The sequence below is a fragment of the Lissotriton vulgaris genome, unplaced genomic scaffold (genome assembly GCF_964263255.1).
Source record: "Lissotriton vulgaris unplaced genomic scaffold, aLisVul1.2 SCAFFOLD_2047, whole genome shotgun sequence".
Classification (NCBI taxonomy): Eukaryota; Metazoa; Chordata; class Amphibia; order Caudata; family Salamandridae; genus Lissotriton; species Lissotriton vulgaris.
This window is the reverse complement of record NW_028247943.1, coordinates 105465-121236: the sequence shown is the minus strand read 5'-3', so window position 1 is coordinate 121236 and position 15772 is coordinate 105465. Positions and strand designations below refer to the sequence as shown.

Below are 15772 nucleotides of genomic sequence, written 5' to 3'. Positions count from 1 at the left end.
TATAAAAATATATATTTATTATAGAATACTCTCTAGTATGTTTCAGTATCTCCTACATGGAGATAGACTCAATCACACAATACTTAAGCAAATAAATGACAGTAAATAGCACTAATACACTTAGAAAGTGATATAAGAACCACAACTTGAGTCAGGATGATGTCGAGAGGATGTAGATTCACTGGGACCCCAAGGACCCACCCAGGGTGAGTAAATAGAGACCCCACAAAGGATGGGTGCAGTGTGGGAACACGGCCGCGTGCTCCCTACAACTCTATGGGAAAGTCACAATCTAAGTTTTAGAGATTAAGAATCCTTCCCAGTGGACTACAAAAAAATTCAGTGCAAGACAGAAGGTTGTACAGCCACCCCACCCGTCTATACCTTGGTGAGAGGGCAGATCAGACCTCGAGGGACATAGGAACCCACCTCCTGTGTTGCTGAGCCTTTCTGAGTCCGTAGGAGCTTGGGATCAGCAGACCATCATCAGAGTTGAGGTGCCTGCGAATTCAGGGGATTGACTCCTTTCCTCCAAGGGAGATTATCTTCAGTTGTCTTTATTTATTTATTTTATTTATTTTTGAGATTTTTATTGCGCGAACAATTACCCTAGGGTGTCTCGGCGCATGTGTGAGCTAGCAGGACCACAATGGTAGAGTTCACTGGTCAAACAGCCATGTCTTTACGAGCCTCCGGAAGCTCATCAGGTTGGGGGCATTTTTAATATCACTAATGTAAAGGACTCTTTCATTTACTGTACGTGTGGTCTATTCCTGCTTTCTAACTCTAAATATCTCTCTACTCATGGTATCTCATTTTACCACAACTGTGCTATTTATTCTAGATGAAACAGCACAACAGCTTCCTTCACCTTGCCAAAGCCTATCTTTACCAATATGTAACCTTGGCGGATATGACTTTTTTCCTAGGTATCTCATCCTGTTCCCAGCTCTGCCCCTCACTGTCTGACCCCGGAAAGAGCTTCTTATCTTCCCTTTGCCCATTCTACTATTGTCCATTATGCTTGTTTGCCGTTTAAGATCCTGGGACCCTAAATTTCCTACATGTTTGCTCTGACGCTAGCACTCCGCAATGTGGCGGAAAGCTATGCAAACAGCACTAAGGTGCAACTTTCACATGCAAAAGCTATTTTGCCCTGAAAGGTGACCCGCGTGCAGTGCAAAAACAGCTGTGTACCACTTACCTTTTAATTTATGTAAGGGATGTGTTTCGGCCAGTATAGATCAAAAACAGTTGTATTTTCAGAATGCAACATGGTTTGTAGAAGAAACACAGAAAAACCCTTGCATGCTATAGATTGTGAGACTGCCACTACTGACAGCATAGTGAAGCTGGGGGCACCATAGCTTCTGCTTGCCACTGGTAGCTTATTTAGCAGAAACTGAAGCAAAAACGGTAAGTCATAAGAGATAATGGGGTGTTCCTTGGTCTGGTCATATTACTTAAAAACCTCTGAGAACAACGTATCACTGAATGGCAGACTTGTAAGAACATCTGAGTTTTCAGTATTTGGGATCAGGGTACACTGGTTAAATTCCTGATGCACACCTCCACATATTACACTGTTTCTGTAATGTACACGCCTCACCCCTCAATACCTAGTTTTCTATGAAATGGAGAGTACAAAATCACATAATTATGTAAGTTCGACTCTTAACTGTTATCAAAAGGACTTCATGGGCAGAAGCTTGTCTTCACAACATACACTATTTTTCTGATCACGACTGTCTTTAGGCACTTTCCACACATGTATCTCGGAGTCCGAATTTCAAAGATTACTAAGTCGATGAGTGTCAACTCAGAGGTCGGTCCCCACAAGGCTTACATCAACAGCCCTAAGCTTTGACAGACAATCAACTTCTGATAGTTTTGATTCTAAATTTCTGGCCTTGCCTTCTGAGATATTGTCTCCACAGATGTGAAACACTACAAGAGATGTACCACAGAAGAGCATGTAGTTCATATTCAAATAAGTGGCAGATCACGTATAAGTGATACCAAGTAACATGTATGTAACTAGATCAAATGTCCTAATGGCATTTTTTCAGAAAGGAACAGGTGAGCAGGGCTGTCAGAAACAGCCAACGGAGCATCCATCTCAGAGTGCCCTTATTATCAGTGTGTGTGATTCCAACAGTGCCATTTAGGAGTAATCAATCCTTAATATATCTGACTACCTGTTTCAGGAACAATACCATAGGTAGATGTTACTTCCATTTTTGAGATCCCTAATTCATTGCTATAGTCACAGAACCTTTCCATTGTCAGTAGACAAGACTCCTTCCACAACTGGGTGGTTTGAGTGCAACTCTGAAATCGACTGTCCATGCCCCAGTCAATATCTTCTGGTTTGTGAGCTTTTTATTTCTTCTGCATTTTCAATGTAGGTTACAAATCTGAAAGTGCTATAGGTACATCTTCTTCTGGTGGTCTAGATTCAGCCTGGTAGATCTTTGTCTCTGCTTCCCTGCTCAGTACTTCCTTTTCTTTTACAAATCCTGCAGTTAGAGAGTCCACGGATTTTGTTTAGGATTTCTTCATGAGGGTTTTTCAAATGGCGTGTAAAGTTGTTCCTTACAGGATGTGTGTTTGTGACCGAGAAAATGTTTAACCACATCGCTGCTGCGGCTATTCCGCCGCAGCGCTAAGGGGGCGGGGGCGCGGTAGGCACATGCTGGTGATGGAACCGCTCTGTCACCAGCTGCGGGTGAGCTGTGCTCATTACGGAGCGGTTCCTTCATGGCCCCGCCCGCTCAATAGAACGCTCCGCGCAGGCGCAAAATCAGCACCGCGCAGGCGCGGCGGCCGGGCCATGACGGAACCACCTCGTCATCAGCACAGCGCCACCGCGGCTGATGACTGAGCGGTTCCATCATCAGCATGGATAGGGTTAATGAGGTTTGTATAATGTGCTAGGCCATAATTCCCTTAATCTTTTTCTCCCTACTGGCAGGCATCATAATCTATATGGGATCATGATATTGGTTCGGGCATTTTGCCAAAAACCGACGTATAACACATTATTTCCTTTTCGTTTACAATTTTGTCTCTGAAGACGATCTTCTTGTTGACAACTGCTTTTATTTGACGAGGTAGCAAAGTTCATACCGTTTCCTTTAGTTCTCTAAATAACATATCCTGCTGCACACAAAAAAATGTCTTTAATGTAAACTAATTATTTTATTCCCACAGTCATTTTATGTTTCTATGTCAACCCCTAGATCTGTATTAGATGAGAAATCTGTTAAAAATTTGGGAGACTCACTACTACAAGTTAAGTATTTTGGATCATTTTCACACTGGATAACTGGAGCTCTTCTAGGCATTTTATGATTTATGATGGGAGGGATTCAGAAACTTACATTTCTCATTAGATGACAATGTGCACCTTGCATTGTTAGTCTTATGGAGGAGATTGCCTTCTTGTAGATGTGCAAGTATTAAAGCAGCATACGTATTATTTCAAAAGCAAGTTGGTATTTTTGAGATCTGAGAGGAAGCCATATATGACATTTTGCATTCCTACTGAAGGTATAACTCAATCAATAGATACGTCAATCAAGGATAATTTAGAGTGTTATACTCACCATAATGTTAGGCATCAAGGTACATAAGCACACATTGATCAAATATTTGATTATGTCAGTGATTTAAACTATTATCCCAAAAACCCTAAAATCACGCCATAGCAATAACGTAGATATGGAGTTTGCAAAGCGTTTTAAACAAATGCAAACTCAAGATGTATATGGAAAGCCTTGGCCTCATAATCTTTGAGTCCTGTGTGGGCTACTGCAAATGATTATAGGTTAACCTCTGAAATACAACAATGCACCCATGCAAAATAGTTTGAAATTTTAGCATCACCTGTTCTTGAGCTATACTAAAGGACATCTAATATGTCCTTCAGTATAACTATCAATTTGCTCTGTATAATACATCAAACTAAGTAAGGGAAATGTCCCAACTATTTTAAGAGAACCTGTCAATTCTGACACTAATCACACAACCACGGGGCATTTCCTCTGATAACAGAAAGCCTCCTTGAAATGTAGATATTAATGGCCCCTTATCTTTGCAGGACTTGCAATCTGGAATAGCTTTTCTAACAATTTCTCAGCAATCAAATTAGATCAGAAAAGTTATATTACTCTCTCTGTAGCAACCCTTTGCTGATTGGATTCTGCATATAGGTATGACCTCTTTCAGATACTACTTTCAGCCCTGTGTTCTTCTGGGCATGCACATACACTTAATATTTGAGTACCTGTCTCAACATATGTGCGGAATGTAGAAGATACAAAGTGTATGCTTTCTGCAAGGTATATATATCATAGTACACGAGGCTGCGTGCTACATGTGCTGAGTTTGCACACCAGTTCAATTTATGGCGCTCTCTTTAGCATGTTCCTGGAAAACAAACATGTCTAAAATGCATGAATGTAAATTCAATGTCCTGTGCTGGGCGTTCATCTGATAACCTAGAAATTTTAATTACAGTTTAGATATTCAAAACATACCTTGGGCAAGATGCAAAACTGTAGACTGAGGTAACCTCAGGCTTACTCTAGTCCAGCCTTAGCCAGCACTTAGACCAAAACCTTTTATTTGTATACTTACAAGATTACCTTGCTGCCAATGTTGTTCCTTCCGTGTAGGCACCTAGGTCATGTTGTAAAAAAGGGATGTGAAATCAATACTGGAGGTGCCTAAGAAGAAGCCGTAAATGGCCATGTGATAAGGACATGAGAAGGTATTACTGTCTCCTAATCTCTTCACATGTAAATTATACTTTAAGAGGACATACAAATAGTACCCACAGAATTGGTTCTCGTGAGCTGGGAATGCAAGGGATACAGATGTAGGAAAAGCAGAAATCCACCTAACATAAGTGTTGTACATAGAAACCTTCTTAGGGGTCCCACTGATACTTGGTCCTTTTAAACCAACAAAGAAGAAATTGGCACAGAAGCTGAAATATAAAAGAACATCTTTATTAACCACAAATGAGGTGAGACTACGTCACACAGAAGCCTTAGCAACTGAATGAGGCAGTCTGAGGAGTACAGAAAACAGAGGCCTTAAATATGCTGAGGGTTATATAGTCAGCATAGGACCAAGGGGCAGTCCTGGCTCATGTAAGCATGCAAAATGATTAATATGGGTATACAAGATATGCTTTCTCAACAAAGTGGGAGGAGAGTTACTTCTCCATACAACAGCAAAATTAGCCTGCAGTTATACTAGAGAAGCCGGTGCATTCTACTAGCTAGGCCCTTCTGGGCATGTGCGAAGGTGGAAGATGCTAAATATAGTTTATTCTAGGCAAATTTCATGAGCAGTTAACATAAAAGTTGGACAGAGCATATGGCGAGCACATGGCAAACAAAATGGCTGCCAGAAATACAAAATGGCTTTCACAAAGCGGATAAGATAACTTCTAAATACAAGATGGCTTCTGCTAATGCTAACCCATTGCTATCAATTTACAACAGTCAACCGTTTTAGCATTAGCTGAAGACATTCCTATGATCCAGTAGGAACATAAAAAATATTTGCACATTAATTTTTCATAAATTTAGCAATATCCTAATTCATTGCTAGGTGGGCATTTTCCATTCTAAACATTTCATTAAGCGGGTATATGTGAGCTATAAGCAGGAATACAAAGAGAAGGGAGCATTGGGTCATAATTAACATACAGATAGCAGGAGAAAGTAATGACCACTATTACAAACAGAATTATCATTTTTCTAGTTCTAAGCAAAAGCAAATCCTAAAATCATCTAGTAGACATTTTCAGGGCTCCTATGCATTTCAGTGACTATTCATTTTAATTTTCAGAATAGCCAACAGCACATATCTAATACAAACATTTTCCAATTGACTGTTACATTTTCCTTTTATGAAGGCTAGACCATCAATTTAATACATTCAAGGAAAGGTCAAAGTCACATTTTTCAATTGCTCAGAAAATGTTTTTCGTGCATAATAAATATAACTAATGCAAATATTAAAGCTACTAAACAGATTATTACAAAAACAATCCTGGCTCCAAGGGACCAGGAGGACCACACAGGGCCATAGGAATTAGGACTAAGAGCTGCAAAGGGCTGCTCCTCCTTAAAAATGGGACGACTAAAGGGATACATTATTGACAAGAAAAAGAAGTCCTTGGGGCAATTGAAGCTGCTGTACAACCAACCAGAGGGGAGTCTTCTGCCTATGTCCGTTTGAGCCTCACAGGCAGGCTCTTGTTATTTCCACGGAGGAGCTGCACAACTCGCAACTCAAAAATCACAGTCCAGTTTCTAGGAAAAAGTCTCTTCTTTCAGGATAGGGCAGTCATTCAACAGGCAAATGCTCTTAGCGATCCTGTCCAGTGTCTCAGGCAGTGCACCAGTTTTCTTCACTTCAATCTAACAGGCATCAGAGACACAGCACCTGTACCCTAATCTCAAGTCCTGCCCTAACTCCTGTATTGCTCTGCTGGCGCACTGCTCATTCGCTGGGGCAAAACATTGCATCCAGTGTGCTCAGGCACCTCTTGACCAACAAACAAAGGAGCAAACTTGCATTTAATTTGGGACCAGAATTCAGAGGCCTGATGCTAGGATCTCTGAAGCAACCCTTGTTTCAAAAGGGGTCACCTCAAGCAAAGTCTCCTCGCCATTCTCGTCGGTCTGTGACACTAAGCTGGACATGATCCAAGATTTCTTCTTTCTGATTTGTGACCCCGTCTTTCGCTCAAGACAGTGGCAGGGGTACACACTTGATCACAGGGTTTCCACCTTCACTGAGGTCCTAGTTGCCAGCAATGCCTGTGCTGGTTACCTTCACTTTGGCTTCAAGCTGGTCTGGTGCTGACGCTGACTCCCCATGCTCAATCTGATGTCCGGGCCGCTCTGGTAGTGGTTGTAAAACAGCAAATATCTATTGAAGGACAGAACAAAATGTCTTTAGACAAGGCACAGAAACAGTCTATCAACAGAGAGGATAGTCAGAATAATTCCTAGTCTTGGGACGCCCCATATATTAGCAAGGCACCCAAGAACAACTTTCATCTTCTCTATGAGAGAGTAAACAAAAACAGCCTGGACCTATTGGCAAGTATAAAAGGAACTCTTTGGTGAACTAACAAGATTAATACATCCCCCAATCCCAAGCAGCCAAGGAAGTGGGTATTCATTTTCTAAATTCAGAGGAAAAAGAGAAAAACAACACAGACATACTCTAAATCCTTACATTGGTGTATTCATGTGTGCAAATCTGAAAACCCTCAAAAAAGGAAATGTTCTACACTTTTGTTCATAAACTTTACATTATTTGTGCAGGACTATAGAAACTTCTAAAATGATTCTTCTTGATAAAAGCACCTACATTGTATGCTTTAGGACCATGCTATCATGTTATAGGAGCAGCAGGAAAATCTAAAACTGCTAATTTAACAGGGTTCTTATCTATAAAACAACATTTTCTTCAAAACATGTTTTGCTAAGGATCACATGGGCATCTTCCTTGCGTCATTTCATGATCCAAACTATGCAACATCAGCTCTAATAAGGACTGTCAGTTTATTTACACAGACTAGCTAATAAAAAAAAACTAGCAATGCCCTTACAAAACTACAATAATGGTGTTATCCCCTAAGACTTGTAGAACAAAATTACCCACATCTAATTCCCCTCAAAGATCAAAATAAGGGAACCGCAATCTAGACTACTGATCCTGCCATAATTTCATCAAACAGGATGGGCAGTAATAAAACATATATTTATTCATTTATTAATGCTAACAATGTTTAAAACAGTATTACTGAATAGCAATTAAATTTCTCATTGCTATTTCACAAACAGTTTAGACAGGCTAAAAAAAAATTGAGAAAAGGAGAGAGCAACATGCATATTACCTAGCCTTAATTTGTGGAGGAGCTAGCCTCCTTCCCCCATTTGACAGTAGGAAACCTGAAACAGGTTTCACTTCTGTCAACACTATCAACCCCTATTTGTAGCAACTGGCCATAAACAAAGTTATAAGAGGTACATAGCACTTTTGAGGAGGTAAAAAAAAATATGAATACCCAAACCCCAATCCGTTTAGCAAATTCATTGCCTCAGCTTTTAAGCATTATTGCTGTATAAATATGACTAAACTTATCTGTTAATCACAGTTCACATATACCATTATATCATTTTCTATCACATGAGTGCATTAAGTGCTTGTTTTTGGCCAAAAAAAGTTAAAAGTTCTCTTTTTTTTCCTGTTCCCTTTAAAAAAATTTCAGAGGTCAACATGTCAACACAGACCTTGCTCTGGGAGCCTTGCCATGCTTCTAAATATAGAACTGACATTTAACTCTTCCCAGCTGTCGCGCACAAGTCAAGCCCGTCTGCGCCCGTCCGCGGCCGACCAGGCCTAGGGCCCTGTCGTAATGCCCAATTATACTCTTATTCCTCCGCCGATCTCCTGAGACTGAATTCCCCAGGACCCATTCCTGCAAGTGCTGTCAATGCGGCTCAGATATGTGGCATTCTTGTCCCATCTGACTTTCCGGCACTGGCTGATCTCCACGATCCTTCCCCCTTAGTTCCTCAGATCTCCACCTCTCTCGATCTACTACCTTAACACCCGTTCCCTCATTTGCCATCAGCTTGAGATCTTCCAATTACTGCATCAAAGCTTCCAATTACTGCATCAAAGCTCTATTGATATCCTTCTCTTAGCAGAAACTTGGATCACTGAAGACTCAGCCCCCGACATTCTTGCAGCAATCCCTACGGGATACTACATTATGCATGCCAACCGGCCCGTTGGGAAGACTGGCGGCGGAGTGGCGGCTATCATTCGCTCCAAACATACCTTTTCCGAGATCACGATGACCCCTATCCCTAAAACCGAACACTTGGCACTAAAATTCACTTCCCCTAAATCATCTTTCATCTGTGTCCTCGTATATAGACCCCCTGATCCTATGCCTCTCTTTCCCCAACTTTTTAGTGACGCTATCGCTCAACTGGCAATCAACCACGCTAATATCGTGCTTATCAGTGATTTCAATTACTGGCCATCTGATGTCCACGAAAGTCAATCATCGGCGGAATTCACTGACCTTCTCAAAGGTATGAACCTCTCCCAACATATTCACACCCCCACCCATCTGAAAGGTCATATCCTTGACCAAGTCTGGACATCAAACCTTGACATCTCACCTCCTTCAGTCCTCCCTTGCTCCTGGTCTGACCACTACCTCATCTCCTTTCACTTACATCTGCACACTTTGTGTCTTCCGCCCCGTACTAAGAATAAGATGGCTCGCAATTGGAAAAGGGTCAATCTGCCTGATTTCCACGACTTATTGGCTTCCACTGCACCCACGCCGCTGTCCTCATTAGAGAATCAGGCAGAAAAACTCGACGAATGGCTGCGTCAAGCTAGCGACAAAGCTGCCCCCCTCAAAACTATTAAAGCTATGCGCCCCCACAACGCTCAACGTTGGTTTACGGACCAACTTAAAGCGGATAAACTCGCCCTGCGGCAAACTGAACGCCGCTGGCGTCGCCATTACGATCCTCAGCTCAAACTTGTTTATATTGAGACCTTAAAATCTTACAAACAATCTATCTTGGTAGCCAAGACGGCATACTTTTCACAAAAAATTTTGAATTCAAACAATAAAACGAAAGATATCTTCTCAATAGTAAATGAGCTCTCCCTTCCAGATAGAGTCACCCCCCAACCTCAGCCGAACCAAATCCTCTGTGATTCGCTCAATTCTTATTTCATAGAAAAAATCACAACCATAAAAAATAATATCCCAACCCCGGCATCTCCTACCCCTCTCCCTCTTCCCCCTACAAACACTAGCATCTTGACTGATTTCCCACCTATATCTCTACAAGAGTTTGCCTCACTCCTTCATAAAGTCAGCTCGGGATCCCCCAATGATTGCTGTCCTCCGCAGGTCTTGAAAGGAGCCTTTCTTGCATGCCCAGGCCCCCCGCTAGCATTACTTAACAACTCTCTTGCTACCGGGGAGGTTCCATCCTCTTTCAAGCAAGCTGCAGTCTTACCAATCTTAAAGAAACCCAATGCAGACCCTACAATACTCAGTAACTACAGACCCATTTCCCTCCTCCCCTACCTAGGAAAGATCTTGGAGACCTACGTTACCCGCTGCTTGAGCTCTTTCATAGAGAAATCATCTTTCCTAGACCCTCAACAAGCGGGTTTCAGACCCCTCCACTCCACCGAGGCGGTCATAGTAGCTGTCATGGACCCCCTCAGGAAAGGAGCTGACAAAAACATCTCGCAAGCCCTTGTCCTATTAGATCTCTCGGCAGCATTTGACACGGTCGATCATACCATCTTGATCGACCGTGTCCACAACGCCGGCATTCAGGGAGTGGCCCTTGACTGGCTCAGATCTTTCCTTCACCAGCGTTCACAGTCCATCCACCTTCCCACCTTTTCAGCACCCTACACTTCCCTTCCCTGCGGTGACCCTCAGGGCTCTGCACTATCCCCTCTTCTTTTTAATTTGTATCTCCAACCACTTTTAGCCTCCCTCCGCAACTCCCCGGTCACAATCTTTATTACGCGGACGACCTTCAGTTAATCTTTCCCATAGACTCGCTCCCTTCCTCCCGTATCAACTTCCAGTCCATCATGCTGACTATCGCGGAGTGGATGTACCACAGCCACTTAAAGCTGAACCCTACCAAGACCGAGCTCGTCTTGGTAGGCGGCCCCAATCACCCATGGAATGCCACCTTCTGGCCTACATCCTTGGGGACTGCACCCACTCCTGTGAGCTCAGTCAAAAGCCTGGGGGTGATCATTCCCGATGACCTATCTATGAGACCACATATCAACGCGGTTACCTCTGCCTGTTTCTTCCACCTCAGGCGGATCCGCAAGATCAGCAGGTTTCTTACCAAAGAGGCCCTGACTCAAGTTGTCATTGCGCTCATCACCTCCAGGCTCGATTACGCCAACATTTTGTACGCAGGAATTCCTGCAGGTCACCTCCACCGACTTCAGCTGGTGCAGAATCAGGCTGCTCGCCTGATTTTCCGCCAACCTAAACACCTGCACGTCACTCCCCTCCTCCGTAGTCTGCATTGGCTTCCGGTTTCCAAACGCGGCACTTTCAAACTGGCATGCACCACCTTTAAGGCCCTATCGGACGCAGCCCCCAGGTTCATCTCTTCGGCCTTGTCCCGTCACATTCCTTCCAGAGCCCTTCGCTCAGCATCACTAAACCTCCTCGAGGTCCCCAGATTTAAAAGAAAAAAGCACGGTGGTCTGAGCTTTTCTGTCCTGGCTCCCTCCACCTGGAACTCCCTACCTTTCTGTCTCCGTTTCTGCCCACAGTACGACCGTTTTCGTACACTTCTAAAAACCCTACTCTTTCAAGCTGCTTATGACTAATCCCCCACCCTGGATCAACGCTATATGTCAATGAGCGCCAAGAAACCTATGGTGATAGTGCGCGTTATAAATAATTTTAATAGAATAATAGAATAGATTCTGTATTCAAGGGTGTCCATGTGGCTGTCCCAATTCACCTAGAGATAGAAAGCTGGAAAACACTTCCCCTGTTTGTAGTTAACTTCTGCTGTTTTTTTCTACATTTTTCTCAATTATAAGCAGTGTGCAATATACTTGTCTAATAATATAGAAGTCAGCTATTTGTATTATACCTAAATGTATGCATTTACTGAAGCCTAAGGCACTTTAAAAGCTACTCTAAATGGAAAAAATGCTGTTTACATAGTGAAATTTACCCAATATCGACTTTGATATTTGGGGCACTTACAAATGAATATCCTAGCATTTTTTTTGCATAATATTCATTATCAGAATGTTCATTACATAGCCCAAGAGCTAGAAATTGAAAATAATCATATATACCTTCATAAAAATGAGTTTTTTTAAGCCTGCGCAGAGTGAAATTCCATATGCAAATATCCTCATTTTGCAGTACAACACAACTTAAATTAAATTTTAATGCTAAAAGGTCACAGTATGAGTATTACGCTTTATAAATATCAAAAAACGAATCTAAAAGCACTTATTTTTTTTAATAGTTTTTTCATAATTAATTAAAAAAATTATTAAAACCAATCATTTTGATAATTCCACATGAAAAGCAAGCTGCATCCCTTGCTATCATATTTAGACACATTCATTCACAAGCCTAAGCACAGAAGTCTAACTTGAAACATGACACATTTTTGCGCCACTTTTTTAAAAGGACAGTCATTATTTAGCAAAGGGGGTGGTGATGAACAGAGTGTCTGAGTTAAACAGACCACTCTTACCCAGTCCAAAGATCTCGGCTTGATCCATCACCATTATTTATCTCACTGCCCCATCCCAGCTTAGAACCTGGCTATATGCAAATCAGTCTGTCCCTGGCCCAGTGCATCATGGGAACAGGGCAGACTAAACTACCAAGCCAATTCTTCACCAGAAAGGAGACAAGCTACCGGGGACCGGTTTCTGGCATTTCAGCCTTCTTCGGCCCGGCTTGCTTGAATCCTGATGGAGCAGTGAGAAAGGGACTCATGTCTGAGCATACCCTGCCACACCTATAGTGGCCAAAAATGATTTAGAAAAGGGGGTGGTGATGAACAGAGTGTCTGAGTTAAACAGACCACTCTTACCCAGTCCAAAGATCTCGGCTTGATCCATCACCATTATTTATCTCACTGCCCCATCCCAGCTTAGAACCTGGCTATATGCAAATCAGTCTGTCCCTGGCCCAGTGCATCATGGGAACAGGGCAGACTAAACTACCAAGCCAATTCTTCACCAGAAAGGAGACAGGCTACCGGGGACCGGTTTCTGGCATTTCAGCCTTCTTCGGCCCGGCTTGCTTGAATCCTGATGGAGCAGTGAGAAAGGGACTCATGTCTGAGCATACCCTGCCACACCTATAGTGGCCAAAAATGATTTAGAAAAGGGGGTGGTGATGAACAGAGTGTCTGAGTTAAACAGACCACTCTTACCCAGTCCAAAGATCTCGGCTTGATCCATCACCATTATTTATCTCACTGCCCCATCCCAGCTTAGAACCTGGCTATATGCAAATCAGTCTGTCCCTGGCCCAGTGCATCATGGGAACAGGGCAGACTAAACTACCAAGCCAATTCTTCACCAGAAAGGAGACAAGCTACCGGGGACCGGTTTCTGGCATTTCAGCCTTCTTCGGCCCGGCTTGCTTGAATCCTGATGGAGCAGTGAGAAAGGGACTCATGTCTGAGCATACCCTGCCACACCTATAGTGGCCAAAAATGATTTAGAAAAGGGGGTGGTGATGAACAGAGTGTCTGAGTTAAACAGACCACTCTTACCCAGTCCAAAGATCTCGCCTTGATCCATCACCATTATTTATCTCACTGCCCCATCCCAGCTTAGAACCTGGCTATATGCAAATCAGTCTGTCCCTGGCCCAGTGCATCATGGGAACAGGGCAGACTAAACTACCAAGCCAATTCTTCACCAGAAAGGAGACAAGCTACCGGGGACCGGTTTCTGGCATTTCAGCCTTCTTTGGACCGGCTTGCTTGAATCCTGATGGAGCAGTGAGAAAGGGACTCATGTCTGAGCATACCCTGCCACACCTATAGTGGCCAAAAATGATTTAGAAAAGGGGGTGGTGATGAACAGAGTGTCTGAGTTAAACAGACCACTCTTACCCAGTCCAAAGATCTCGGCTTGATCCATCACCATTATTTATCTCACTGCCCCATCCCAGCTTAGAACCTGGCTATATGCAAATCAGTCTGTCCCTGGCCCAGTGCATCATGGGAACAGGGCAGACTAAACTACCAAGCCAATTCTTCACCAGAAAGGAGACAAGCTACCGGGGACCGGTTTCTGGCATTTCAGCCTTCTTCGGCCCGGCTTGCTTGAATCCTGATGGAGCAGTGAGAAAGGGACTCATGTCTGAGCATACCCTGCCACACCTATAGTGGCCAAAAATGATTTAGAAAAGGGGGTGGTGATGAACAGAGTGTCTGAGTTAAACAGACCACTCTTACCCAGTCCAAAGATCTCGCCTTGATCCATCACCATTATTTATCTCACTGCCCCATCCCAGCTTAGAACCTGGCTATATGCAAATCAGTCTGTCCCTGGCCCAGTGCATCATGGGAACAGGGCAGACTAAACTACCAAGCCAATTCTTCACCAGAAAGGAGACAAGCTACCGGGGACCGGTTTCTGGCATTTCAGCCTTCTTCGGACCGGCTTGCTTGAATCCTGATGGAGCAGTGAGAAAGGGACTCATGTCTGAGCATACCCTGCCACACCTATAGTGGCCAAAAATGATTTAGAAAAGGGGGTGGTGATGAACAGAGTGTCTGAGTTAAACAGACCACTCTTACCCAGTCCAAAGATCTCGGCTTGATCCATCACCATTATTTATCTCACTGCCCCATCCCAGCTTAGAACCTGGCTATATGCAAATCAGTCTGTCCCTGGCCCAGTGCATCATGGGAACAGGGCAGACTAAACTACCAAGCCAATTCTTCACCAGAAAGGAGACAAGCTACCGGGGACCGGTTTCTGGCATTTCAGCCTTCTTCGGCCCGGCTTGCTTGAATCCTGATGGAGCAGTGAGAAAGGGACTCATGTCTGAGCATACCCTGCCACACCTATAGTGGCCAAAAATGATTTAGAAAAGGGGGTGGTGATGAACAGAGTGTCTGAGTTAAACAGACCACTCTTACCCAGTCCAAAGATCTCGGCTTGATCCATCACCATTATTTATCTCACTGCCCCATCCCAGCTTAGAACCTGGCTATATGCAAATCAGTCTGTCCCTGGCCCAGTGCATCATGGGAACAGGGCAGACTAAACTACCAAGCCAATTCTTCACCAGAAAGGAGACAAGCTACCGGGGACCGGTTTCTGGCATTTCAGCCTTCTTCGGCCCGGCTTGCTTGAATCCTGATGGAGCAGTGAGAAAGGGACTCATGTCTGAGCATACCCTGCCACACCTATAGTGGCCAAAAATGATTTAGAAAAGGGGGTGGTGATGAACAGAGTGTCTGAGTTAAACAGACCACTCTTACCCAGTCCAAAGATCTCGGCTTGATCCATCACCATTATTTATCTCACTGCCCCATCCCAGCTTAGAACCTGGCTATATGCAAATCAGTCTGTCCCTGGCCCAGTGCATCATGGGAACAGGGCAGACTAAACTACCAAGCCAATTCTTCACCAGAAAGGAGACAAGCTACCGGGGACCGGTTTCTGGCATTTCAGCCTTCTTCGGCCCGGCTTGCTTGAATCCTGATGGAGCAGTGAGAAAGGGACTCATGTCTGAGCATACCCTGCCACACCTATAGTGGCCAAAAATGATTTAGAAAAGGGGGTGGTGATGAACAGAGTGTCTGAGTTAAACAGACCACTCTTACCCAGTCCAAAGATCTCGGCTTGATCCATCACCATTATTTATCTCACTGCCCCATCCCAGCTTAGAACCTGGCTATATGCAAATCAGTCTGTCCCTGGCCCAGTGCATCATGGGAACAGGGCAGACTAAACTACCAAGCCAATTCTTCACCAGAAAGGAGACAAGCTACCGGGGACCGGTTTCTGGCATTTCAGCCTTCTTCGGCCCGGCTTGCTTGAATCCTGATGGAGCAGTGAGAAAGGGACTCATGTCTGAGCATACCCTGCCACACCTATAGTGGCCAAAAATGATTTAGAAAAGGGGGTGGTGATGAACAGAGTGTCT

The 15772-nt window shown here is 43.7% G+C and overlaps 1 protein-coding gene across 1 annotated transcript in view; it reads left to right on the top strand.

Moving 5' to 3' along the window:
• The window catches only part of CACNA2D2 (calcium voltage-gated channel auxiliary subunit alpha2delta 2), a gene marked incomplete at its 5' end in the record, with an annotated part of 448456 nt that overhangs the window by 336616 nt on the left and 96068 nt on the right, over positions 1-15772 (top strand). The window lies entirely within an intron of this gene.